The sequence below is a fragment of the Festucalex cinctus genome, chromosome 16 (assembly GCF_051991245.1).
Source record: "Festucalex cinctus isolate MCC-2025b chromosome 16, RoL_Fcin_1.0, whole genome shotgun sequence".
In the NCBI taxonomy this organism is placed as follows: domain Eukaryota; kingdom Metazoa; phylum Chordata; class Actinopteri; order Syngnathiformes; family Syngnathidae; genus Festucalex; species Festucalex cinctus.
Window position 1 is genome coordinate 6,852,364 of NC_135426.1, and position 26,360 is coordinate 6,878,723.

General features: G+C 39.4%; 1 protein-coding gene across 3 annotated transcripts in view; it reads left to right on the plus strand.

Moving 5' to 3' along the window:
• tafa5a (TAFA chemokine like family member 5a) overlaps window positions 1-26,360 on the plus strand; it is a 164,070-nt gene that overhangs the window by 73,226 nt on the left and 64,484 nt on the right. The window lies entirely within an intron of this gene.

Sequence of the window (26,360 nt, forward strand, 5' to 3'; positions counted from 1 at the left end):
GTTTTTTGTTTTTTTTTAACCAAGGGTGAAAAATGAGCGGAGTAACAACTTTTGAAAGGTTTATTTTGCTGAGATGGTGCACATATATCACAGTTTGGCAATAGATGACATATTACAATGCAGATTAGACTTTTTTTTTTTTTTTTTTTTCTCCCCATACACACAAATAACTAAACTTAATGCATTTTCGAAATTCAGTTTGGATTCAGTCACGTCAAACAGGATTTCTGCCTGGTTGAATCCAGCTTCTCTTAGAAATTGTCGTAAAACCAAGCGTATACGTTCCGTTGTCTTTTAACAATACTAAACAAAAGAACGCATTTCCTTCGCCAGATGAAGTGCGTGGCGGCGCGCGACAGATGGCAGCTTGTCACAGTCGCATTACTTATACACCGGCTGAACACGCGCCTACTGGAAGCACTGAAGCTCATTCATAGCAGTGTAGCGCTAAACCTAAAATATGATATTCCCAAAAAAAAAAAAAAAAAAAATCCGTTAGCAAGGCTATATTCCTATGTATCCTGATTTGAGCCCAAACCATCTGTCACATAAGCAAATGCAGTTACGTACACCATACGCCCAATTCACACTGGGGCGGAACGGACGCGGTGCATTTTTGGTACGGCGGCCGTACGGACGCCCCAAGGATGGAACCAATTCAAGTCTAGGTGTCAATTCACACAACCTGCGGTGTGGTGCAGGTAATCCGGATGCATGCGGATTTTCATGAAGCTGAAGAAATTACACGAGCCGGACAGGAAATGGGGCGTCTCGCATCAAGGTAAATCCGGTAATTTCAGAATAAAACAGTTTGCAAACTTGTTTTTTGGGGAGGGAAGCTAGCTAGCTACATAGCATGACATAAGTCGGACATTTAACACAAAAACAGCTAAGAATAAATTAAACATGACAAAATATTTAATCACAAAATGTACTTACCCATGGTAGAAGTCCCAGCAATAATGTCCAAAAAGCATATCGATGTGACAACAGGGAAGCGTGGCTATTGTTTACAAAAAAGGACTCTAGATACACGGTTGTTATCGCATTAACTCAACTCTCTAGCGTGAACCCCTGTGATCTTGTGGTCTGGCGGGCGCAAATTTCCGGACACGCAACGCACTCGGTGTGAATTGCAGTCCGTGCGGAAGCCGTGCAGAAAACGCACCGCGTCCTTTCCGCAGTCAGTGTGAATTGGGCGTTAAAGAAGTAAAGGTAGGCTCATAAGACTGGGGTAACCGCACTGTAACCCAATTATATATGCTGGGCATAAGCAGCCTTTAGGGAATTCTTCTATTAATGTCCTAGTTCCCTACTGATGTCTAATGTGCTTTGATTTTTCTTGCGCTTTCATTTTACTCCAGCCTCTCACACAGAGCATATTATACTGTATATGCTCTAAATTAGCCTGTTTATACACGGTGGCTTTCCGCCTCTTTAATACATCCAAGGAGAATGGGTTGCTAATTGAGCCTTAAAACAGTAGGCCGAGGGTCTACTGGGTGTCGTATAACATACACTGTGGTTACTCCATCTTGAGCCTTAATCCCTTCATATGAAACCATAAAACAAAACTCTTTAGTGTACAAATCTTTGAATCGAAAGTCTGTTGTTACAAGAATGTAGTAGATGTTTTCCGTGTTTTCCGCTGGGGTTAGGTTCCAAAAGATACCCGCAATAAGTGAAGTCTGCAAAGTAGTTAGCTTTGTTTTACATTTATTATAAATGTTTTAAGGCTCTAAAGCACCCCACAGTATGTTACTGTAAAAATAAAAATAAAAAAAAAATGCAAAATTGCACTGAAAAAAATCTGTTTTGTCTCACTTTTTAACACGAAAGTCATAAATTGTTCCTTAGTGAGGATTTTCAGCTTCAAAAAAGGTCATCTGTGAGCGGTCATTGCCTGAGCCCTGAGCAACTGTGATGTCATCTTCAGTCGACAGCAAGTGGCAAAATGGCCGCCCTCTGAGATGGATATGTATTTTGCTTCATAACTCATATTCCACAAATGTAATATTAATCATGTCATGTTTAGACTAGTGAGGTCATATAACACTTTATTATATAGCGGTGATAAAACATATTGTAACACAACCACAAGCAAGATGTGAATGTACAATCGCTTTGCTAATATTATATCTCCTCCACACCCCCTTTGAGTCTCTGACCAAACATTTCTCAAACATGGCCATGCATGATGGCATGAAAGTATTGTTTTGTTTGTGATAGTGAGCAATACTCAGCTGGCTTTGGAACTGTAAAATGAATAAATAAATAAATAAATAAATAAATGCAGTGCTAGAAATATTCAGCTGGCTTTAGCATTTTAAACAAGCCGGCATTAGCAACGGCTGCTAAGTTTGTAGCATTCTTATTCGGAAAAGTTGTTTTAATTATTTTACTGTATATCACGTTTTTTTTATTTTTTATTTTTGTATTTTTTTAGTAGACTACCTAGGTCAAATATAGCAGCTGTTTAAAAATTCAAACATATTCTATCTTCCGTCTAACTGATTATTTTACATCTGAGTATTTTACAGTAGTAATTTACAGTGTGCGAGCGTGATCTTTAACCCGCCGGATTCCTAATGCATTTGAAGACTGCAAATGCACTGCATTAAAGAACCCAAAGAAATGCATGAACGGATTCTCAAGAGACTTGTAGGCTTGTAGTACATTATTGCACCGATTAAAGACTTCAGTTTATAACTGACCTTCCTCTGATTGAATTTGTGCTAACTTTGCTGTACATTATTATTTTTTTTAATAGTCCAATCAGGCTTCAGCTATCGGAAGCATTATCAAGATGAGACGTGACCTTTTGGTATTAAAAAAAAAAAAAAAAAAAAAAAAAAAAAAAAAAAAAAAAAAGTCTTCCGATGGTCACTCTGTCCTCAAGCCTGCGTGGTATCATGCCATTGTCACAGCGCATCTTTTGTAATTAAAAGGAACGGCACTGTTGTGCAAGTGGCAACAAACAGATCGTGTTTGACAGCCTGTCAACTGTGTTTTGACAGCTTCACGTCGTCGTCGCATCCCACACTCGGCAGCAGGCGCTAGCGCCCTTCTGCGACTTCCTCGCCGTCGCTCAAACCGGCGCGTCGGGTATTTTCATTCCAAACGAGCCGGGAAGCGTCTCGGTCCATGCGTATCTGCGCGCGCACGTGAATGAAAGGCCCGCTCGACAATGGTTTGACACCAGATGAGCTCTGTGCTTCATTAGTTGCTCGCCTGTCAGCGGCGTTATTGATGATTAGGAAGAAGGAGCTTTTGTTCATGAGAGATCCAATCATCCCTCTCGTTCATTCAAATGGCAGGAGAGGAGCAATCTGGTTGACTTGAATAGCCAAAGGTTTTTTTTTTTTTCTGGTTTCCCATCTCTCTTTTGTCTGCTTCCCTTCTTCAAAAAGCTCTCCCTTCCATCTTTGGAGTACGAAGTTGACGAAGTGGCAAAATCCATCAAGAAATGCTGTCTTTTGCTTTAATTTGATGTTTTCTCTTATATTGTAGATTCAAGAGAACCTTCATTTGAACGTGTAACATAGGCAGACTAACATATGTACTTGTCAGAATTGTCAGAGGTCAGATATTCACAAGATGATAATGCCCCTGCATGTGGGAAAGGAGAGTTGCAGTCACATGTGTACTTTTCATCATTAAGAAACAAAGTCAACAAACTATGGGTAACTTAATTCACACTTAATTGATAATGATTAACAGTCCTATTATGGAAAAAGTTCAGCATTGGATGTCGTGATGAGTGTCGAATCTCAGTTCGTGCACAAGCAGCAAGAAACGTTCACAGTTCATTTAAAGGCCTCATTGAGCCATTTTCACCAGAATGAATTTTATAAGATATTTTTCATTATCTTTCATTATTTTTCATGTACAATTAATACCTTTAACTCATTCACTCTCAGCCATTTTGACTGTAGCAACCCCCTTCGCTCACGGCCCTTTTACTGGATTTTGACTGATTTTTCAAGGCCCACAGAATACTGTGTAATATAGCTATAAAAACTTCTAACTCTTAGAGTCTCTTCTTTCATCAGGAAAAAAAAAGTATATTTCTATCCATTTCCGTTTTGAAGTAATTAGCATTAGAATATAGCTAAGTTTCATCATTATTCACAAATTTGTTTAAAACTGTGGGGAAAACAACAGAAAAGCAACATGGCCCTGGTTGAACTTTTATACTCTGCTGCCACCCGCTGGCTGTTTTTGTAATAACTATCATTGCTTCATCCATTCTCTTCAGTTCAGAGGCTGCATCGAAGCTCTAGCATAAAAACAAACAAACGTATAAATATGTCTTTGGGACACTGATATTTAAAATAGAACATATTTTTACATTTTTGGGAGCAAATGAGTTAAAAAATATATTTTCCACTTTCTGTCGACTGAAGATGTCATTACCTGTGCTGAGGAAGTAGGTAAAGACCAATGATGGCTCAGTTTGCTTATCAAACTCAGAAAACAGGTGAGCCAAATCTGCTTCCTCAGCACAGTTGACAGCAAGTGAGAAAATTAGTTTTTAATGATATTAATTCTAAATGAAAAGTAATGAACTATCAAATTTATTCTGGTCAAAATATAAACTTTTTACTGCTGAAAATGGCTCAGTGAGTCAAGTATCTCTTTAAAGTGCATTTGGAGTTTGTATGGGTTTTCATTATTATTATGTGGATCTGGAAAATGTCCAAGCTTTTTTAGTTTAGTACAGGCAGACTTTTGGATATTGGAATGCACCTATTGTACAAATCATATTTTGTCCACCTGAAGGTAACGAATGCCATTGGCCTCTCAATCCAACAGAGCAAAGCATCCTAAAATTTCCAAGCCTCGTTAAACTGCGTTAAAGGTGATGCAGCCATGCCCGATTTTCGTTTACATCCCATTAATACAACAACAATGACTTTGGTCTTGAATTGGTGCTTGGTTGCTGGGATAAGTAATTAAAACAAAAAGGAAATATTCTGTTCATATGCTCATAATGTTGGTAGAATAGCCCAACATTCCCTATTGTTGGGATCTGTAGCTTACACCATCCTTCTAAAACATTAATGCAGCAATTAGCTTCACCCCCAAGTGCTGGTACTTAATGAGACCGCCGTGTTCTGCATTGGGACCTGTTTTCCCTCTCATGTATCCAAATTAACGCAGTTGTTTTTTTTGTTTTTTTTACCCCCCTCATCTCCCAAGCCGCTAAAATGTTACCTCTCAACCCAGTGTGGCTGCCAACAATTTTTGTTTCTAATGGTGCACTGAGTCCTATCTGTTGACTCCTGCCAACGCACGTCACTGCTGAGTTGCTCACTCTGTATTTATGGAGGTCAATCACCTAATGGACTGTTTTAAATATGTATAAAAGTGTTAAAGCTGTCTGCTTTAATTTACTGGGAAATGCTGAAGACCTCCCTCGCACTGTATCCATAAAGTTCCAAGAGAGGCGCTTACGAGGGCTGTTTTGCAAGAGAGTACGGGGGGTCGCCTCCTATATTTACAGGGGCCTCGTGAATAATTAAAGAGTGGAGGACCGTCATCCTTTTCTTCCTGGCGCTTGGGTCACGGGATTGTGCACTGTTCTCGGAGAGGAAGCAACCTTTTTAAAGCTCCGGGCTCAACAAGTGCCAGGGATATAACGAGAAAGCGATTCTTTATCGCCGGAGATAACAGTAACCACAACATATCACGGAACCCCACCGCTGATTTTATTAAACGCCGTCGTGAGTGTTCCCCTTTGGCTAATAAAATAAAAACAGATCGTACTGGCAAATTGGCGCCATCCTCGAAAGAATTCCCAGTAATTGCTCGGAGATATGACAATTAAACTGCCTGTGGTGGCACAGGTGTAAATCCAGGAAGAATATGATTTAAAGGTTGGAGGACAAGCCGGACATCCAATTGTGGACCAAAAAGCAGAAAGACGGCTCACAAGTGTGTGTTTATGCGTGTGCGTCTTTATGGCCCAGCTGAGCGGCAGCACAGAGGCCGAGTTAAACGGGGAGGGGAGATTAAAGGCAGCGCCGGCCGGGGCCTGCAGCCTCTGTATTCAATCGGCGCACTGGGCCCACACCTCAGCCTGCATGCTGATGGGGCTGCAGTGAAAGGAGCCATGCACTCGGCCACTCCCATACACAAGCGCCGAGGATATTGAGATGCTTCTCAGCCACTGACGCCAGCGAAATGTTACAAAATCTCAGATTGTGCTAACATGTCGCTCAATATCAATATCCGCGTGTGATTATATGCCAGTGATGTATTGTGACAGACAGAACAAGGAAATACTCTTCCATTAGGTGGCAGAAGGGACAATTAACCTGTGTTTCCTTTATTATACATATAAAGTGGAGCTTCACCCGGTTTAGAAATAATTTGGTTTAAGAAACATTTTCAGCAAAAATATTATTTTCAGTTCACAAACCGTCTCAGCAAAACTCAAGTTGTGCTTTTACTCACACTGCATACACATCATTGGCCTCTCGATGGCTCTGACAAAAGAGAAAAATAAAAGCAACCGTATCATCAGGAAGACTAAACATATTGTTGTTGGAAAAAATAAGGGCATAATAGCTAAACATCATATTGGTGCGGTTTGCTTTGGTGAAATTTACCATCTGTAGCCACTGAATGAAAATTAAACAAACTTGGGTTAGCACTTTTCACAACACCCAAAGCACAAAGAGAATTTTTTATTTGTATTTTTTGGTAATGCTGCATTCGAGGATGGTTGGAAGTCGGACTTTTCTGAGTTCAAACCAGGAAGTGTGTACGGGAACGCCCCCTTGAACTGTTCGACATGACTTCACGTAACACAACGTGCATGACAGTATGCCGTCATCTCCCTGCATGAAATTATACGGCCAACTACTGAACTGTGGAATGCTTATAAAATAGGATAAAAACAATAAGTGAAGCAAAATTGCGAGAAGATTAGTTTGCTGGAGGTCAAAATGAGTTTTGAGGACCAAAATCTAAAAAAATATATCACTAGCCACCATTTTGGTTGTTTACTTTCGCCTCAAACGCTTTCAGGTCGGAACTGGGAAAACCAACTCTGATATATCCGACTTCCGACCATCCTCGAATGCAGCATAAATCTTCCCTCCGCCCAGAGTCTCGCCTTCGGCCACAGTACGAAAGTTCACTAGTATTAACTTTATGGTCTGACGTTTGCCAGAAAATTCCCTTTTTGCATTTGAACATGCCATCTTTTACTCTGTGCAACTACACAGGCTTGTTTACTATAGATACTGCTAGCCCGAAATCACCACCATTTTCTATGATTCAATGTGGTACCCACAGCAGAAAGTATTGTATGCACACAGATTTTGTACAGTGATTTTCGCTTATTTCAAAATAATATATTTATAATAATAATAATAATAATAATAATATATAATATTTTACTGCTCTCTTTTAATTTGCTTTGTTGATATAACTATACATCGACAAAGTGAAACAAAATTTCATTCTTCATTATTTTCAAGAGGAAAATGCTCTTCATCCCCTGCTCTTGTATCCCAAGGCGTCCCTCAGGGTTAGGTACTTAGACCCTCTGCCTTTGGAAATATCATGCCGATGAAGTCCAGCTGCAACAAATCCATCCCCTCTGCAACCCGTTCCACTCTGACCAACTACCTCACTGACATTAGATTACAAATCATGCAAGTCAGCTTCAAATAAATTGCAATAAATCAGAAACGATCATTATCCATTATCAGCCCCTAAGCCCTCACAAAACCATTCACACCTTCTCCTTCAACTGCAACAATGGCACTCTACTATTTCCTCCTCCTCATACCCGCAACCTTGGAGTGATTTTTGCTTCTCTCCTTTGAACAGAACATCAGTCAAATTCCACCGAAAGAACACCACTCAGACATCATTACTGCAACAGGAAAAAAAAACAAAAAACAAAAACTTTGCAATACCTGTATATACTGGTAAAAATATACCGGTATGTATGCTCTGATCTTTGTACTATACTCCAGCATACTGACAAAATTAAGCATGTTAATTAGCTCAAAATGGCGCATTATTACTTTGCACGAGCAGAATTTTGACACCGAGTTACCTGAAAAGCAACTCTCGCGCTTAAAAAGTGTGAGGAAAACAGCTGAAGGTGATCCGAATACATTTGTGTGAAAGTGGGTCAGACTGCGACTGTACTGCAGTCATACAGAATGAGCGTTCGCAGATGCTTTCAGGACATGTAATGTTCTTCCGAGTAGGGTTACACAAACACAGACCAAAAAAAGCTAATCACACACAGGCAGGCAATGTTAAACAATAATTACACGACTAAAGCGATCGTGATTGCAGCGCCGAGAGGAGGGGAAACAGCTCTGCTGGTTGAATTGTAGCACTTCTGCGAAAAGTGTTATTTTATTCCATGTGTCTGTGAGGAGGCCGAGGCCAGTGTAGCTCGACATGACCAGTCACGCTTGTTGTCGTCTCCGTGCGGTGGCCTCAAGCTGCGGTTCCATTTTTGAAGAGGTGCGCCGCGGCTCTAAAGTCTTCTGTGGCGCTCCGACTGCGGCAACATAAATCCCGTTCTTATTTCTGTGCCAGTGAGCGTGACGTGAGGTTTGCTGTTTGTTCCCCCTCCACATTTCTTCTTGCAATCCTTCCCGTAGAATGTGGAAGAAGTCAGGACACATCCGGTGAAGTAGGCCAGCGTGAAATACCGTATTTCCTCAAATAGTGGCCCTCCCTTTAATAGACACCCGTGCCCTAATTAGTGGCGGAGTGTGTCATCCATTCAGAAAAATAGCCTCCCTTTTCCCATGAGGAAAGAAAACTAATGATTTCTAGATTTCTAAATATTCTAGTTCAAAAATGATAAACAGTTTAGCTCTTTGTTGCTAACTAAAACAGCAGCGCCAAAGTGGTCGCAGATGAATTCTAGTGTAAAACATTAGAGTAGTGAAGATGAGATTGCGATGAGATTTGTAATGTTCATCCGTAGCCTATGAGTATTTTTTTACCCCTTGATCAAAATGTTGACCCAATGTGCCTGGGTCAATTCCTCAGCCCAATATTCTGGTTATACATAACCCAACATTGGCATCATTTGTAATGGGCCCAATTCTGGATTTGCTATTTTACCCAATTTAGGTTACTTTTAAGTTACCCAACAGTTTTTAGAATGTATAATGTGCTAGTACATTGTTTAATCCATGTCAGGGGTCATCTAACTCAGGGGTGGGTCACCAACGTAGTCCGCATGGGCTCCAAGTAGCCCCCAAAGGCCACATGAGTAGCCAGCGGGGCTGTTCTAAAAATAGCTCACCAGTGATGGAACAATTGTGTTTTCCCAGGAACACTAGCAGGTATTTATAGAAATAAAATACTAAAAATACTATAAAAATACTTTTGCAATTTTGCAATTAAGAGAAATCATTAACATGTTCACCGTCTTTACAGAAATGAATATCATTAATTTCTAATAATGGCCACATTTTTGTTTTGTTTTTTTCGCCTGCCCATTTCCGATATTTGGCAGAATACAATTCCGATTGCCACTTAATTGGATGATAATTAATTAAATAATTAATCAATTAATTAGTGTGAGTCTATATATCCATCCATCCATCCATTTTCTTGACCGCTTATTCCTCATGAGGGTCGCGGGGGGTGCTGGCGCCTATCTCAGCTGGCTTTGGGCAGTAGGCGGGGGACACCCTGGACTGGTTGCCAGCCAATCGCAGGGCACACAGAGACAAACAACCATCCACACTCACAAGCACACCTATGGACAATTTGAAGCGCCCAATCAACCTGCCATGCATGTCTTTGGAATGTGGGAGGAGACCGGAGTACCCGGAGAAGACCCACACAGGCACGGGGAGAACATGCAAACTCCACCCAGGAAGGTCCGAGCCTGGACTCGAACCCGAGTCCTCAGTACTGGGAAGCGGACGGGCTAACCACTCAGCCCACCGTGCCGCCCTGAATGAATAAAGTATGAGTAAAGAAATTACTTTTTAACCCATTTCTTTTGTGGGAATGTTTAAACATTATATTTGTCTTATGTTACAATATGTTAATGTACGCGACTTAAAAAAAAAAAAAAAAAAAAGACTAATTTTGACTACTTAAAAAAAAATAATATTGGCCAATAATAATCCATCCATCCATTTTCTTAACCGCTTGCTCCTCACAAGGGTCGCGGGGGGTGCTGGAGCCTATCTCAGCTGACCTTGGGCAGGAGGCGGGATACACCCTGAACTGGTTGCCAGCCAATCGCAGGCCAATAAAAATACCATTATTAAAGGTAATTTGAGGAAATGTGCTATTTCAGAAGTGTGTATCAACTTTATCCCACTTTATCGTTCTAATCTGCTGTCAGCCACAGCTCATGCTAAGTGACTCACACGATGCTACTTTATTTTCATATGGGACATTGTAGTGGTACTCGGAGAACCAATGGGCTCTTTGCACAGTTCGACTACTTCCTGAACTGAATACCACGTTTTTGTTTCCTGTCTTTCATGAGTGGACAAACTGATTAATCCAGGTGTGTCTGGCCAATGTTGTTGTAGTTACTGTGATCAGGCACACCTGGATTAATCAGCTTGTCCACTCATGAAAGACAGGAAATGAAGGACTGGTGTTGAGTTCAGGAAGTAGTGGATTTGTGCAAAGAGCCCATTTGTTTTTTGTAAGTGGTACTTACCTCTGTGTTAAAAATATGAGAAGTTTATTGAATTCCAAAGATGTCTACTAAATAGATCTGCAGTTGAGTAACTAAACCCTTTGAAACTCTCCTTTGCAGTTAGTTGCTTATTATAAGGGGGGGAAAAAATCTCTACTTTCTTATAGATTTTTGTACTTTGAAGCCAGACTAGCCTTATTAAAATGCAGTTTTGCTCCCCTGAGGTTGCGAAAGAGATATGAATGGAATGTCCTGCATTCACCCAAAGGTCTTTAGTGTGCAAAATCACAGCCACATTTAAGGACGTTGCCTTATCATTGCCCCCGCTGTGATGTGCCTCCCTCAGGGGGAGGAAAGTGCCCTTAATTGCGACTGTAAGGTGGCGCTCATATCCATATGCGGGGTTACGGGGGGGTCATTTGTTTCCTCTTTCCTCTCGCAGTTTTAAATGATGATCGTTCATTGTTTTCTCGCGCCCGCATTATTAAGCAGCGTTCATGATTATAAAGCACCGGGGAAAGAGGGCGTCCCCGTGGGAGAACGCCATTCCGCGTGCGCTTTTACACAAGGTCACACAACACTGCGATCGAGCTTCATTTATTCAGAGCACAAGTCAATTCAACGGCAAATCAAATCAATACATGACGACGATAAGAGGGGGAATTAAAGCCCTTTTGTGTGTTTTTTGTGTTTCTGAGAAACTTGTATTCGTAGATATGGCGCATAATAGAAGTGTCGTCTCTCTAGATTCAATCGTAATCATAAAACAAATGCAGTTCTCATTCGGGACAGGTGGGCAGTTACAGATCTCAAATCAGTCGCTTGCAAAATATTGGACCTTATTCAAACAATGTCAGGAGAGAGATCACGGAAAAAGCAATTATGCTGCAATCATGTTATGGAATTGACTAAAAGCCAATCAGATTGCTTTGATATCATCCGATATACTGCTCACACACACTTGGGAGGCATGTTTGCGTGTCACATTTTATCAGGTGTTTTTGTTTCATCAATGTTTAATGTAATAACAACAACAACAACAACAAATGAACATGTATGTTGTGTCACGAGCCATAATTTGTCAAACTTGAGAGATGTGGCCAATAAACTTGCTCATTTACTGAACAGGACAAGCACACAATGACAAAAATGAAAGACTTGCAAGGAGCATGGAGCGGATTTAATGGCCACAATGTGTGAGTGACTTTTAATCGCACTTTACAAAATTATTCTTCACATTCTCTTACGTTCTACAATCTTTATATGTTCTCGTTTTGCAGTACAGTGCTATTTTTCATTAGTAAACATGCAGCATGTTTTGGGGGATTAATGGTATTCAGTGTCATTTCAACAGGGAAAACTGATTTCATATGATGAGTAAGCTGTCACAAAAAAATGAATCAATAAAACATCCATTCACTGTAAGAAAGTAAAGACAGACATAATAAACGTAAATAGCAAATGCTAAACACAAATTATGATACTTTTATTGTGTCTTATTATAGTTTTACACTAGAAAGCAATACTTCTCCAACAGGCATGTGACTGCAGGAAACTTTTTTTTTTTTGGCCTTACTAGAATAAAGTGCAATTGCACATTCACTACAGTAGATGGCATAGTGAGCGTGGTGTATTAGCAACTGGGAAGTACTTATTAGGGATGTAACGTTTACAGCAATATCGTGATATCGCCATATTAAAACTACCACAATATATTGTCGTCATGTCACAATATTAAAAGCAGCACATCTGTTAATTTTTAAAAAAAAAAAAGTCAGCTTAATTTCCATTTGTGAAGTTGTAGCACTCTCTGGTGGCTAGTTCTTTAGTGCAGTTTAATTTTCAGAATGCATGTTTTGGCCCTTATATGTTTAAAATCCTCGCTAATGGTCAGATGAAGGGGAACGTAATATGCTTGAGAACCGAGTAAATATGTGGAGGAACTCGATGTGTGCTTGCATTAGCATGCAAGTGCCTCAATATTAAGTGTTATTAGAGATTGTAGGTTGTTTTTTTGCATTGCTGTCATATACAAAAACATTGCGTGTTTTTTTTTTCTAGTATGAGCTTTTTTATTTATTTATTTATGTATTTATTTATTTTATTTTTTTATTTTTTTACAATTTGACTTTTTTTAATCACCAATCTCCCTGATAATGATCATATCGTGACCTTCATATCGTGATTATCATATCGTGATGTTTGGATGTTGTTACATCTCTAGTACTTATGACATTATTACAGACAAATTATATTTCTATTTGTGGCAGAGAGTTTTGGGTAGTGTTGTTCTGATACCGATACTGGTATCAGCAGAGGCGCCAATACTGCATTAAAACAATAATGTGCCGATACCATTAATTCCAAGGCTAGTATAGGATTTTGGATTATGCATCTTGTGTCTTACTCGTGCACGACATTCACTGATATGTAACATGTTCACTGCATGCCAATCTAAGATATCCTATTGGGGCCTTGAATGCTCTGAACCAATGGCAGGACAGCTTTTTCATGTTGAGGAAAAAAAACAAAAAAACCTTAGGTATTGGTATGGTATCGGTATCGGCCGATAGTGCAAAGCTGGGTATTGGGATCGGTAGCGGGAGCCAACAAACGGTATCGGAACAACACTAGTTTTGGGTGCTAAATATTTTCTTCTTCCTGGTGGGACGTAACAAAAAATAAGGAAGCACTGCTGTAAGTTATAAAAGTTATAATAAGAAAAGCTAGTTATTTGTTAATTCTACATTTTTCATAATTGTACTTTAACATTTACATTTGTGCTTTTATTTTACAAAATAGTTCTGGTTGTCTGTTTGAGTCTATCTCACAGCCATTTTTTTAGTCTGTACAAAAAAAAGTAACATTTCTTGAGAAAATGTGCAAGAAGCAAAACAAAACAATACAAAACCAAAAAAAAGAAGAAAATAACAGAAAATGCAATCTTCCAGAAGTTTGGTTCCGGTTGCATGGCAACAATGGCTTAGCTGCGAGAATGTGGATGAGTCAGAGGAGGAGAGAGCAAAGTCTATCATGTGGCTGTGTTTGACATTTCGACGCTGCTTATTTTGTAAGTGCATGTGCTGATGTTGTAGTGCGTCGGCTCCTGTGCACCAGCTGCTTGCCAAAGTGTTTCTCTTTCTCTCTCGCTCTCTTATTCTCTTTTGGACGGAAGTAAGGAGGAGGGTAAAGAAAATCAAATCATTTTGCAAGAATGTCTCCACAAGGCAAAGAGAAGTGGTCAGACGAGCTTTCCTCACTGAAAATAGATGGACCCTTCCCTCCCCTCCCCTCGCCGTGATTAGAGCACACTCCCGGTGAGGATTGTCTCCAGAACTTTCTCTCTGACTCATGGCCGCAGCGGCAGGGTATTAATAATTTCAAGGGCGGCTTTATGATGGCTTTTCAGTCAATCGATCAGCGTCGGGGGGCAAAAATGAATGTGCGCTGTAAGTCGAGGCACTTTGCGATGAGCTCACTTCTTTAACAGCAGCAATCGAGCACGTCAGACAAGATTCGGTGACATTATCTCGAACCTTTTGCTTACATTCTGCTGCCATGTGTGAATGAAAGCGCCAGGGTTTAGTCCAAGGTAGCTGATGGAAGCGATAGACAATTGGTCATAAACAGTATATATATAGTGAACGTTCAATGCGGAGATTGCAGGCAAGGTGCCAGGCCAAAAGTGAGTGATGATGAGGCAGTAGAAAGTGCAAAAGGGGGTAAATCTTTTCATACTCGGTAATAAAACATCAGGTTGTCGTGACGGCTTTAGCTTTTATTCATCATCTATAGAGCAATTCTGCGGTAATTTAAGCAGATACTCGACAATTTGAAGGCTTCAAAAGAATAAAGAATGTTGGTTTGAAAAATCAAATAATAGCGAGTGGGGAAGCAATTATGGAAGATTGAAATGAAAGGCTAGTTGCGTTTTAAAAGAAGTCAGGGACAGAGCCATTTTGTTTGCTTTTCATTTTGCACGAACACACCGTAGCATGAGATTAAAAAAAAATAATTAATGTGAATAAAATAATTAAAACAGCTGTTGGATAAACGGGAAGTAAAAAAAAGATTGAAATAAATGTTAAGTATATAGTGTGTGTCCTACGTAATGGCTACCTCGGTTCAGGCAATGTTCTCATCCAAATCACAAGTAAGTTTATATAAGCTTGTATTTTTTATTTATTTATTTGTTTGTAATACAGTTTGCCTCTTATCTGTCATAACATTGTGATGATTTCTCTATTTTAAACCCTTATTCCTCTTTTAGACGAGCTCTGTGACAGGTGTACCGACAATGGGCGCATTGACATATATTCATGTTGCTTGGAATATAAAGTGAGATTTTTTTTTTGTTGTTCTTTTTTTTCAGGAGACCCCAAAAACGATGTTTTTCCATTAACATTGCATCATCAAGGAGAACAAGCCATTTTTATATAGGGATGTAACGATATCCATATATCACGATACGATAATTATCACCATATTGTGGGGAGGTTGGCGATATTAAAAAAGGTCACAATATTATTAAAAAAAATATAGGAGCTCATAAGACAATATTATGCTTTTGTACATTACAGCAATGCTTATAAAAAAACTAAATTCTCTAATAACACTTTATATTGGTGCATTTAACAATGCTAATGCTAATGCAAGCACACTGAATTCCTCCACATATTGCATTTTGAATATTGCATTCCCCTTCATCTGACCGGTAGCGTGGATTTTAAACATATAATGGCCAAAACATGCCTTGTGAAAATTAAACCACTAAAAAACATAGCCACCAGAGGGTGCTAGAATTGCACAAATGGAAATCAACCTGACATTTTTCTTTTTAACAGATGTGCTGCTTTTAATAGCGTGTCATGACGACGACGATATATTGTGTCAGTTTTAATTAATATTGTTATATCACGATATTACCATTACCGTTACATCCTTATTTTTGGAATGGTCAATAATTTATAAAAATGATCCCACATGTGTGGGATGACCAAAACTATATATTTTTGAAAATAATGGGAAATTTGCCAATTTGTGACTATACACACGCACACGCACAACGTATATACATTATTATGGGCATAACGTCAAGTCATGACTAATGCAGTGTTTGGATGTTTAAAAAAAAAAAAAAGGATTTACAGTGTCGGCGCCAGACGTTCCTCGCTGATTTTTGAGCAGCTGCGTTAGGAGTGATGCAGCATCTTGGCTTGGGCTCATGCCTCACGTTTACACGCTCTCACTGCGCTCCTCCCCCAGCACAACAGATGCCAACTACATCAAGCTGTCATGTCGTGCTTTTGGGTTAAGTGGAGATTATTTGGGGAAGACATTTTGTGTTAGTGCGCCTTTTGACGGGAAGACGTGTTTACACATGTCCATGTGTTACGATCCTCAATACAGTCGTGCTGAACACACACAAGCTGCGGCAAAATATTTTACAAGTTAGTAGGATTTTGCATAATGAGGGAAATCTTCTCTTTTATACAAAATTCATCTGTTTCGATTGACTGCCGGTAGTGTTAATTTCATCAATGAAAACCATCCATCCATCCATCCATCTATCCATTTTCTTAACCGCTTGCTCCTCACAAGGGTCACGGGGGTGCTGGCGCCTATCTCAGCTGACTCTGGGCAGTAGGCGGGGGACACCCTGAACTGTTTGCCAGCCAATCGCAGGGCACACAGAGACGAACACACATCCACACTCACAAGCACACCTAGGGACAATTCGGAGCGCCCAATTAACCTGCCATGCATGTCTTTGGAATGAGGCAATGAAAACTAAACAAAAATAATTTCGTCAATGCACATTTTTCACTAGACTAGACTAAAACCCTCATAACAATAACCGGGATTAAATCAGTATGCATGTTTGTCGACTAATGAAGACGAGATGAAAATGTACTTCACTCCATAAAAACTGGACAAAAATCTATTTATTTTAGTCCGTGAAAAACAAGCCGAAAATGATATGATTTTGTAAAGTCTTGTCTCTGCAAATCTGTCACTGTGACACTGTCAAGTGAAAGGTTTAAAAAAAAAAAAATTATAGTTATAACATTAATCCAACGGCGATAACATTCTAACAATAATGTTAATTCGACCACTAATGCTAATGCTAGCTAACTTATTAGCTCGTAGCATGGCCATAGTAGCCATTTGTTGATATACTGTAACTGTGTCAAGTTGTTTTTCATCAAAAAGATGAGAAACATTTTTGTGAAATAGTTTTAGATCCAAAATCGGCGGACAAAAAAAAATATACAGGGGTAAAATGATTGTCCCAACTTAAACTAGACTAAAATGTTGACAGTTTTTGTTGACTACAACTAAACGAATAAATTTGTTCTCTTAAAATGCTAGATTTATATTCAACTAAAAATGGACTAAACAAAAATGGGATGAGGTTGACTAACTGTGATTAAAAACTAACAAGCGTGATTGAAACTGGACTAAAACTGAGACTAAATTGAAAAACGACGGATAAAATTAACACTAACTGGAAGTATAAAGTCATATCATCCAAACTGAGCTAAAGCGATAACTTTACAAAGTAATCAACTCTTAAAACTTAAAACGGCACCAGAATAAACGTTCCCTTTCACAGTTAGTGCTAAATAAGACTAATTTATTATTCACACTTCCTTCCCTCTGTAATCAGGAAACGTCCACCTTAATGTTATTTAATGAGACCTTTAATCACGGGGCTGCACTTTTGTGCGGGATTTTAAGGAATTAGAATCCCCACCAACCACTTGTTTTATAAACGTCGAAGCACTCGTTATTCTAACAAGAAACTTTTTTGTTGCACTCTCAATCCTGGGCGGCAGAATAAGACTGTTTGTGAAAAATGACTGCACGACTGTCCTGAGATGACGTGCTGCTGAGACCTTTGGGGCCAAACGGGAGGCGCGGCGAAAACAAATGCGTTGTCGCCGCGCTGGCCATTTGTCACAAAGGGCCGGCCTATGACAGAGCAATTGTAATGTGCTGAGGAGTGGGAGGCCAAATAATAAGGCATTGGGGGTATGTCAATAACATTACGTTGCATTACGCCACACGCGCGCTGCCACACGAATCCATCTTCGGCTATATACCGCCGCCGCCGCGTTCATTTCACTCTAGGGTGGCCACACATACATTTTAATCAGCCATTTGGCCGGCCAAGCTGACAACTGCTCGACAAACTGAAGCTGATAAGGTTGATGATAAATCATAGCCGTGCTGCTGCTCGCAGCTTTGCATTCATTTTTCTGAGCGCGCTTGCCAATTTCGGATGGTTTCCAACGTTCACGTCGGCCTGCAGTGAAGGACACCTCTGCTTTGTTTGGATTTTTACGTTGCACAAACGAAATCAAACTAAGATGTAATTTCTTAAATTTAACCTAAATTTGCATATTTTGTTTTGACAAGTTATTTTTACTTAAAATGAAATTGTCAGACATGATCATTTTGCATATTTTTCGTTACTTTTGATTAAATTATCTTATTTGATCAAGCAGTCTTATTAGTCTTGAGTGTTAACAGCTAGTTTTAAGTACCGTGATGCTTAAAACGAGCATTTTCCACATATTAAGATCACAACTAACCACCCTGAACTGGGGTTTCATAAGATGAATTTTCTTTTTCTAAGATGTTGCATCGTTAGAAATAAGATCAATGGAAAAATTACAAGTATGAAAACAATCAGACAAAAGTGCGAGTTTGGTTTCATTTTATTTACTAAGCTCATTTTTCGTCATTCCAGTATTCCGACATCCAAATTCAGTGTTCTAGTAGTAGGTAGAATGCCTACCCTCAGACTTGGAGGTTGTGGGTTCACTCAACTTTATTTATAAAGCACCAAAGATGATAAAAATGTGACCTGTTACTTCCTTGCTTGACACTCAGGCAAAGTTGTCCAAGAGTAAAAAAAAAAATAAAAAAATTACAACTTGGAAAAAACATCAATATAACTTTTTTTGTATAAAAATACAATTTTCACGTCCGCTGTGGTTGATATGAAAAAAGTATTATTTTCTTATTTTTCTGAATCTTACAGTTAAATTTAAGTAATTTTTCTTGTTCTGTTGGCAGATCATTTTGCTTATTTGAAGTAATATATATATATATTTTTTATTTTACTATATTTTTGTTCTTAAATTTTCTACTGTATGTTTACGTTGCAACTTGGCTATGTACTCTTGATAAAATGAAATGAAAAAATTACAGTAGAAAATTGAAGAAAAAATATAGAAGAAAATTGTTAATGAAAATAGGCCTAAGCAAAATTCTGCCATTAGAACAAGAAAATTTTATTAAAATTTACCCATACATGATTTTAAAAATGAGAAAATAATACAACGCCCATATCAACCACTGCAGTCTTGAAAGTAGTAGTTTTGACTAATAACAAGTAATATTGACATTTTTCAAGCTGTAATACAAAGAACTGTTTTCTTAAAATGCATATGTATTCATTTATGTTTGGCCAACTTAACCTGAGTGTCAAAATAAGCAAATTTAGGTTCAATTAAATAAATTGTATTTATTGTTTTTGCAACATACCTTTTGTGCATTTAGGGAACATAATTCCGGATGACAGACATGTCTGTATCTAAAACGGTACTTTGTACATCTGTCAATACTAGGCACATGTAATGACAGGCAGAATGCCATTTCACTACCACTGCACCTCATCACCATTTCGGTATATTGGCTTTTTGTGTCGGAGATGTGCCGTCACATTTTTAGAACATAAAATATGTGCCTTTGCTCAATCAATGTTTGAGAAATGCATCTTACTACAATAACATGATCCCTCACCTTGGACTTTCAGCACACCCACTGGTTCCAAATCTTTTTAATCGCTCTTTTTGGTGTGCTCTTGTTGTTGTTTTGTCTTGAAGTGAAAAATCACCTCTCACGAGCTTCAGTGTCTCTGACCATCCTTAAATCTTTCCACCCAGGGCCACCATCAGCTTGAGATTCCGTCATTACTTTGATTTATGGACAAATGTGAGTGACACAAACATGTTGCAACGAGCACTTTTTGGCAGATATAGCTTTAAAAAAAAAAGAAAAAAAAAAGTGCATTTCAAAGTAGGGCTGGCGATATGACCTTAAAATAAAATCTTAGATTTTCCTAACATCCGTCAGACTTACGATTTTTTTTTATTTTCCTGACAACTGTATGACTTCCCTTCCTTATTTAGTTTAGTGTGATCATTTCGGTGCTTTTATCCCGAACTCTGTTTTTGCGTGAATCCGCTTTATTGATCAACAGGTGAGTGTTTCCATGGAAACATGTTTTCGTGTGCTGGAAACACAAACAGTGACGGAATATTGACAGAATGCCCATATATTTAAAAACAACAACAAAAATAAACAATCCCACACTATAGTAATTAAAACTAACTGAATTAAAAAAAAAAAAAAAGTCAATTTTAAAATAGTGCAGTCAAAGTTAAAGTGTTAACTAATTGATTAATCACAAAAAAATATCACAGTAATCATGTATTAATACAGATTAATCAAACTATTAAATTTGACTGGAGGCGATCCTTTAGTTTGACAGCGGGTGGTTACGTTTAAGGTAGTACAGGTTGTTTGAGCAATAAACATAACTGCATGCTTGAAAGTAAAGTGTTTGCTGATGACATTCGGAATATATTTGTTCATGTCAAAATATTTCGGTCATTTTTTTCCCATTTTAAATTATGCAAGTGATTAGAAAGATAAGGGATGAGAGTGTGCTGTGGATCAAAAAATGTTGAAGACATTCTCATAATATTAAATGTCGAAAGAATTAACATATAACATGCGCTCTTCAAATTTGGCGGGCAAAAAATGTTGATAAAAAAAAAAGCCTTTTTAATTAAGCAATTAATCATGATTAATCAAAATTCTAAGATGTGATTAATTTCCATCCATCCATCCATTTTCTTGACCGCTTATTCCTCACAAGGGTCGCGGGGGCTGCTGGCGCCTATCTCAGCTGGCTCTGGGCAGTAGGCGGGGGACACCCTGGACTGGTTGCCAACCAATCGCAGGGCACACAGAGACAAACAACCATCCACACTCACAAGCACACCTAGGGACAATTCAGAGCGCCCAATTAACCTGCCATGCATGTCTTTGGAATGTGGGAGGAGACCGGAGTACCCGGAGAAGACCCACGCGGGCACAGGGAGAACATGCAAACTCCACCCAGGAAGGTCCGAGCCTGGACTCGAACCGGAGACCTCAGTACTGGGAAGCAGACGTGCTAACCACTCAACTACCGTGCCGCCTGTGATTAATTTGATTTAAAAAAATGTAATCGCTTGACAGCTTTATTTTAAAAATTATATGAAAAAGAACTATAAAGAAAAATCCCAAACTTTTATAACCCTAGAACATTTAGTGGAACCCATGTTGAAAAGCAAACATGGCAAAGCAGCATTTATCGGTTATGCTGCACGCAAATGGAATAAGTTGCCATCGAAAGTGAAGTCAGACCCAAGTATGAATGCTTTTAAATCCGAATGGAAAAACCCCCAAGAATGGCATTTGTAAATGTTTTTCATTTTTGTTTATTTTGTGTCATCAAATTTCATGGCGAAAGGAAGACACTTAGGGTCATGTTATTTCTGACAAATATTAAAATGTGTGAAATTTGAAATATGTAAACAGTTGGGGATAAATCACACTGCGCTTATCTTTATACTGACTACAATGCTGTGTACTTTACATAAAGTGCATAGAATACAAACCCAACAACACATATATGGGCATATACTGTCCATATTGGACCCAAAAATGAGCACATTTGTTTTCCTTCCTTTACACTTGCGCAGGACACAGAGCAATGTAGCATTAAGAGGATATTAATTTAGCTTTGCTGGCAGCCGGAGCCGTGACGGCGCGGGCGCGAGGCCCCTCGTTGATGAGACGTGGGCGAGTAATGAGCTCCTGCGACTCGAGAAAGACGAACAACGCAAGGCGCCGCAACTTCAGACGTCACCGCGGCCTTTGAGCTCGTGGGCTTGACGACGTCGTCGCAATTGCGGGCACAGAAGACATCCAAAACAGTCTGTTGTTGAGGAGCACATGCAACGGGAGAGAGAGAGGGAAGTGGTGTAGACGGCGGGTGGGCGGCAATGATGGAGAGCAGGAAGTTAAGCGCACGCCGTACGTTGAAAACATCGGAGTTTATATGACAAGTCATTATCCGCCATCAGCCTGAGAAAGCAGAGCCGTTGCAACAAGGAGGCGGAGGAGGGAAGTTAAGTGAACAGGATGGCGTGACGGAGGGAAAAGGGGGCCGATGAAGGTGGAGAAGGCGTCTTGATCTCCCAAAGACATGACACATTTGATTTTGTTGACATGCATTATTGAACAAAGTGATCTGGTGTCGCACTGGATATTTGCATATTCCTCACAAGTCTACCCTTCTTCTTCTTCTGTGCAGTAGTATTTATAGATTGTCACTTCCTACATGCAGGCATCCGTTTCAAGCTACCTGCTGGGACACACAATGGCCAAATACACACTTGTGTGACCATTTCATCAAATTCCTTAAATATCATATAGCAGAGCTTGGCAATTGTGGGAAAAATGATTAGCTCCCGTGCAGGTATTGTTAGTCTACTTGCATTTTTAAGACCCTAAACATGCACGAAAACACGCACGTCAGGCCTGGCAGAAAAATTGCATATTTGAAAGTTGCCATACAAGTACAAAAAAAAAATAAAAAAAATGGATATGTAGCGCCCCCTGCAGAGGTTTAACGGACTCCTATCCCGCTACGTTTGACCCACTGATTTGTATATATGACATGAAAGCCGATAGCCCATATGCGCCAGTGCAAGCTGTTGAAGTCACAGGGCGGCCATCTTGTTACTCCCATCTCGCGAGCAGAACGTATAAACTATATGCTATACATACAGAGATATACAGCTCGTAGGCAGTTAGTACACGTATAGTAGTAGTTCATATAGTAGACGACCAAAAAACACCATTTTGGGTAGCCTAAAATGAACAAGAAGTGGGTATGAGTATCTGTATGTCCAATTTTGACCCATTTTTTCACACAACAACAGAGGGGGCAAAAAAAACAACTATTCTAAAGTGTTTGATTGCCTACTGTATATGACAGTTGAATGAATTGCCCAACCCTAATTTCAGCAAGACTTAGAAGAGATGATTTAATACAGCAAAAGCAGCTTACTTGCACTTGTTCAGTGTATTTGTCGGGGCTTCTCTTTTCTACCTGTGTAAGCCACCTGTCTCGCTATCTTGACTAAGCATGGACTGCGCCTGCCCTATCAGGCGATGTTTTTGTTCTTGCAGGGAGGCGCTTTATCAAATTTGGATTTTTCTGATTGAATGAAACAGGAAGCCATTTTCAAAGGAGAATTCCCCATTTTGTCGACCGTTTAATTTAAAAGTATTTTGTTCCATCCTTTCAAGAACCGCAAAATATTATGCTGTGACAATAGCAAGGAACCAAACAACCAACCAAAAGAAAGAAAAAGACAGTTTTCTTTCACCAGCAAAAATAAAAATAGTTGGCCTCTAGCTTTTCCCATTCTTTACTAAGCGGTTGGCAAAATGGATGGATGGATAGTAATCAGCAGTAGAACACGGGTTGCTTGTTGTGAAAAGAAACATCAAGTGGAACAGGAACTTTTATGCTAATATTTTATTGCTTTTGTGCCACCTCAAAATATAATAACAACAAAAGGCTGTGGAAGGCCTTTTGATGGCAAAATAATATATTCACAGATATACATGTTAAGTTAGAAATGCACTGCATGGCTGGAATTGAATGTCAGTGGCTGTTTTTTTGTTGTTGTAGTTTTTTACATTCCTCATTCACTCCTGAACTGTCATTTTTCTGACCATTCTACACACACTTTATACCTACCTACCACCACGCACATTTTAACAATTCACCAGTAAGATATATATATATATATATATATATATATATATATATATATCCATCCATCCATTTTCTTGACCGCTTATTCCTCACAAGGGTCGCGGGGGCTGCTGGCGCCTATCTCAGCTGGCTCTGGGCAGTAGGCGGGGGACACCCTGGACTGGTTGCCAACCAATCGCAGTATATATATATATATATATATATATATATATATATATATATATATATATATATATATATATATATATATATATATATATATATAATATAAATAAAAGCTTTGACGTAATTAACACCAAACAAAACGACAATTTTGTTTCTGAACGAAGATGGAGGAATGGGCTCTTTGCACAGCTCGACTACTTCCTGAACTGAATACCACGTTTTTGTTTCCTGTCTTTCATGAGTGGACAGACTGATTAATCCAGGTGTGTCTGGCCAATGTTGTTGTAGTTACTGAGATCAGGCACACCTGGATTAATCAGCTTGTCCACTCATGAAAAACAGGAAACAAAAGCGTAGTATTCAGTTCAGGAAGTAGTCGAGCTGTGCAAAGAGCCCATTGGAGCTTATCTGACTTCCCGTGTTGTCCCAAATAAAAAATAAATACATAAATAAATAAATCACCAATACAACAAAAACAAAGACACTCTTATCGCTCTGGAAACGTGCTTTCCCTCGAGACAACAAAAAAAATGAATCATTTCCCCTCGTCCTTATTTTACTGTTCAAACACTCTTCCAAGCTATTACTGAATGTTTATTTATTTAAAAATTTTATGGGAGGCGCTTAGTTGGTTTGAAGAATGCAGTCGTAAAAAAAAAGTGCAAGAAAAGGAGCTGGCCACTTAAATCTTAACTCCCGCCATTAAAAGTAGCCTAATTGGAGAACCGTTGCGCTTTAGGCGTACACGGTCACGGGTGTTGGCCGCCGCTACCTCCCCATGGCGCATGAATCCTGATGGATCCTCATTACCCCAGGTGTGACCCCCTCGCCGCTCAGTTCATTAAGCCGAGCCGGCCGAGTGTCGGCGACTCGAGTCCCGATTTAATCATGACTTCCGCTCTCTTGCCAATCACAATTAGGTCCCGATAAGCCTCTCCTGCACGGGGCCTCGGGGCTTCCATACACAGGCAAAAGGTTAATTTGTGAGCAGCAAGGGCCCGGCTACAGAGCCAAAGGTCACCTGATTGAATACATGGGATGTGCGCGTGTGGTGTGCGTGTGCGTGTGCGCGCGTGCATCGGGAGGGCTCCAGTGCAATTACAAAGTTGATCAGTATTCATGCGTTTCCTTCATGGCTAATGGCTGCATTACCTTCAAAGAGATGCTCCAGATTGGATGTAGCTATGGAACATCATTTATTCCATATCCTTGATATTCAGCTTCATTTAAGGTGTACTAGGACCTATTTGTCCTCGCCTGTAAGACAATTCAGCGCACTAGTAGAATGACTTTTTCTTATTAGTAACCCCCCCGCCCCCCACTATTAGTAATGACACACAAGTAAATGTTTCTAAATCACCATCTAAAGTACTTAGGGTATTGAATGACTCCTATTAAAGCTTTCTACAGTGTGCTACTAGTATGCTAGTGTGTGACTACACACAATGCTGTAAATTTGCACAAATTTGGCATACATAATTAGCAAATAGTGCAGAGTCTCACTAGCAACATATTTGTCCTGCCAGTATGGCAAAGTTGTTGGAGGACAACTTTGGCATACTAGTAGGACAACTACGTTACCAGTGAGACAAAACTCTGCACTAGTTGCTAGTTATGTATGCCAAATTACCAAACTGTGCCGAATCATGTATGCCAAAAATTGGCGGAAGACACTATTGCATACTAAATGACATCTGCATGCTACTAGTACTTCAAGTGCTAGTCAACTTAGTTAGTTAACTTAGGTACTTTTATACTTTTATGTCACTAATACTAGTAGCAGACAGTCATCAACGAATGTGCAGTTTTGCCTCACTAGTAACGTAGTTGTTCTAGTATGCTACAGTTTGTTGACTGAAACTTTGTTGACAGTTCTAATAGTTCTACTTAGTTGACATCTGTACTCCATTAGTACTCCAAGTCAAGTACAAGACTAGTAGCTTGCATATGTCAACTAGTGTACAGTTTTGTTGAAGGACCAAGGGGTTGCTCCTGTCTGCATGCTACTAGTACTGCTAGAAATACTATAAAATTCTTCTAGATAACATCTAACGGTTTCCTTGGGTTTTTGGTAGGGGCACAGTTTTGTCTTAGTACTAGTAGCAATGTTAGTGTTCTAAGTGAAGTGTGATGTTAACTAGTAGAATTTTGTTGCAGGATAACTTGCATATTTTATGTGGACTAGTTGGACAACTACATGTTCCTATAGTGGCCTGTGAGGCAAGTGTGCACTACTTGACTGTGTAGTACGACTTGCAAAGCACTAGATCTTGTAGAATTATCATGGTACTAGTATTACTAGTGGCACACAGATATCCGAGTACAGTTTTGCCTCACAAGCTACATGTAGTTGTCCTACTCGTGCTCAAAAATATCATTCATGTACATGTACAGCTGCATGCCATTGTCCACTAGTATTGTGGAATTGCAGAGTAGTGCACGATAGAACTGTCAGCATCTATCCTTTATATCTAACTCAGTCACTTGTCTTGTAGACTTTGTCCTCAATAATAGTGGTAAAAAAACAAAACATGGCTGACTTTCCACGTGTAGCGTCTACTAGCGCCTTGCGCAGACTTCCGAACGTGTCACGGCACGTCGGCGAAGCAGATTGCGCCG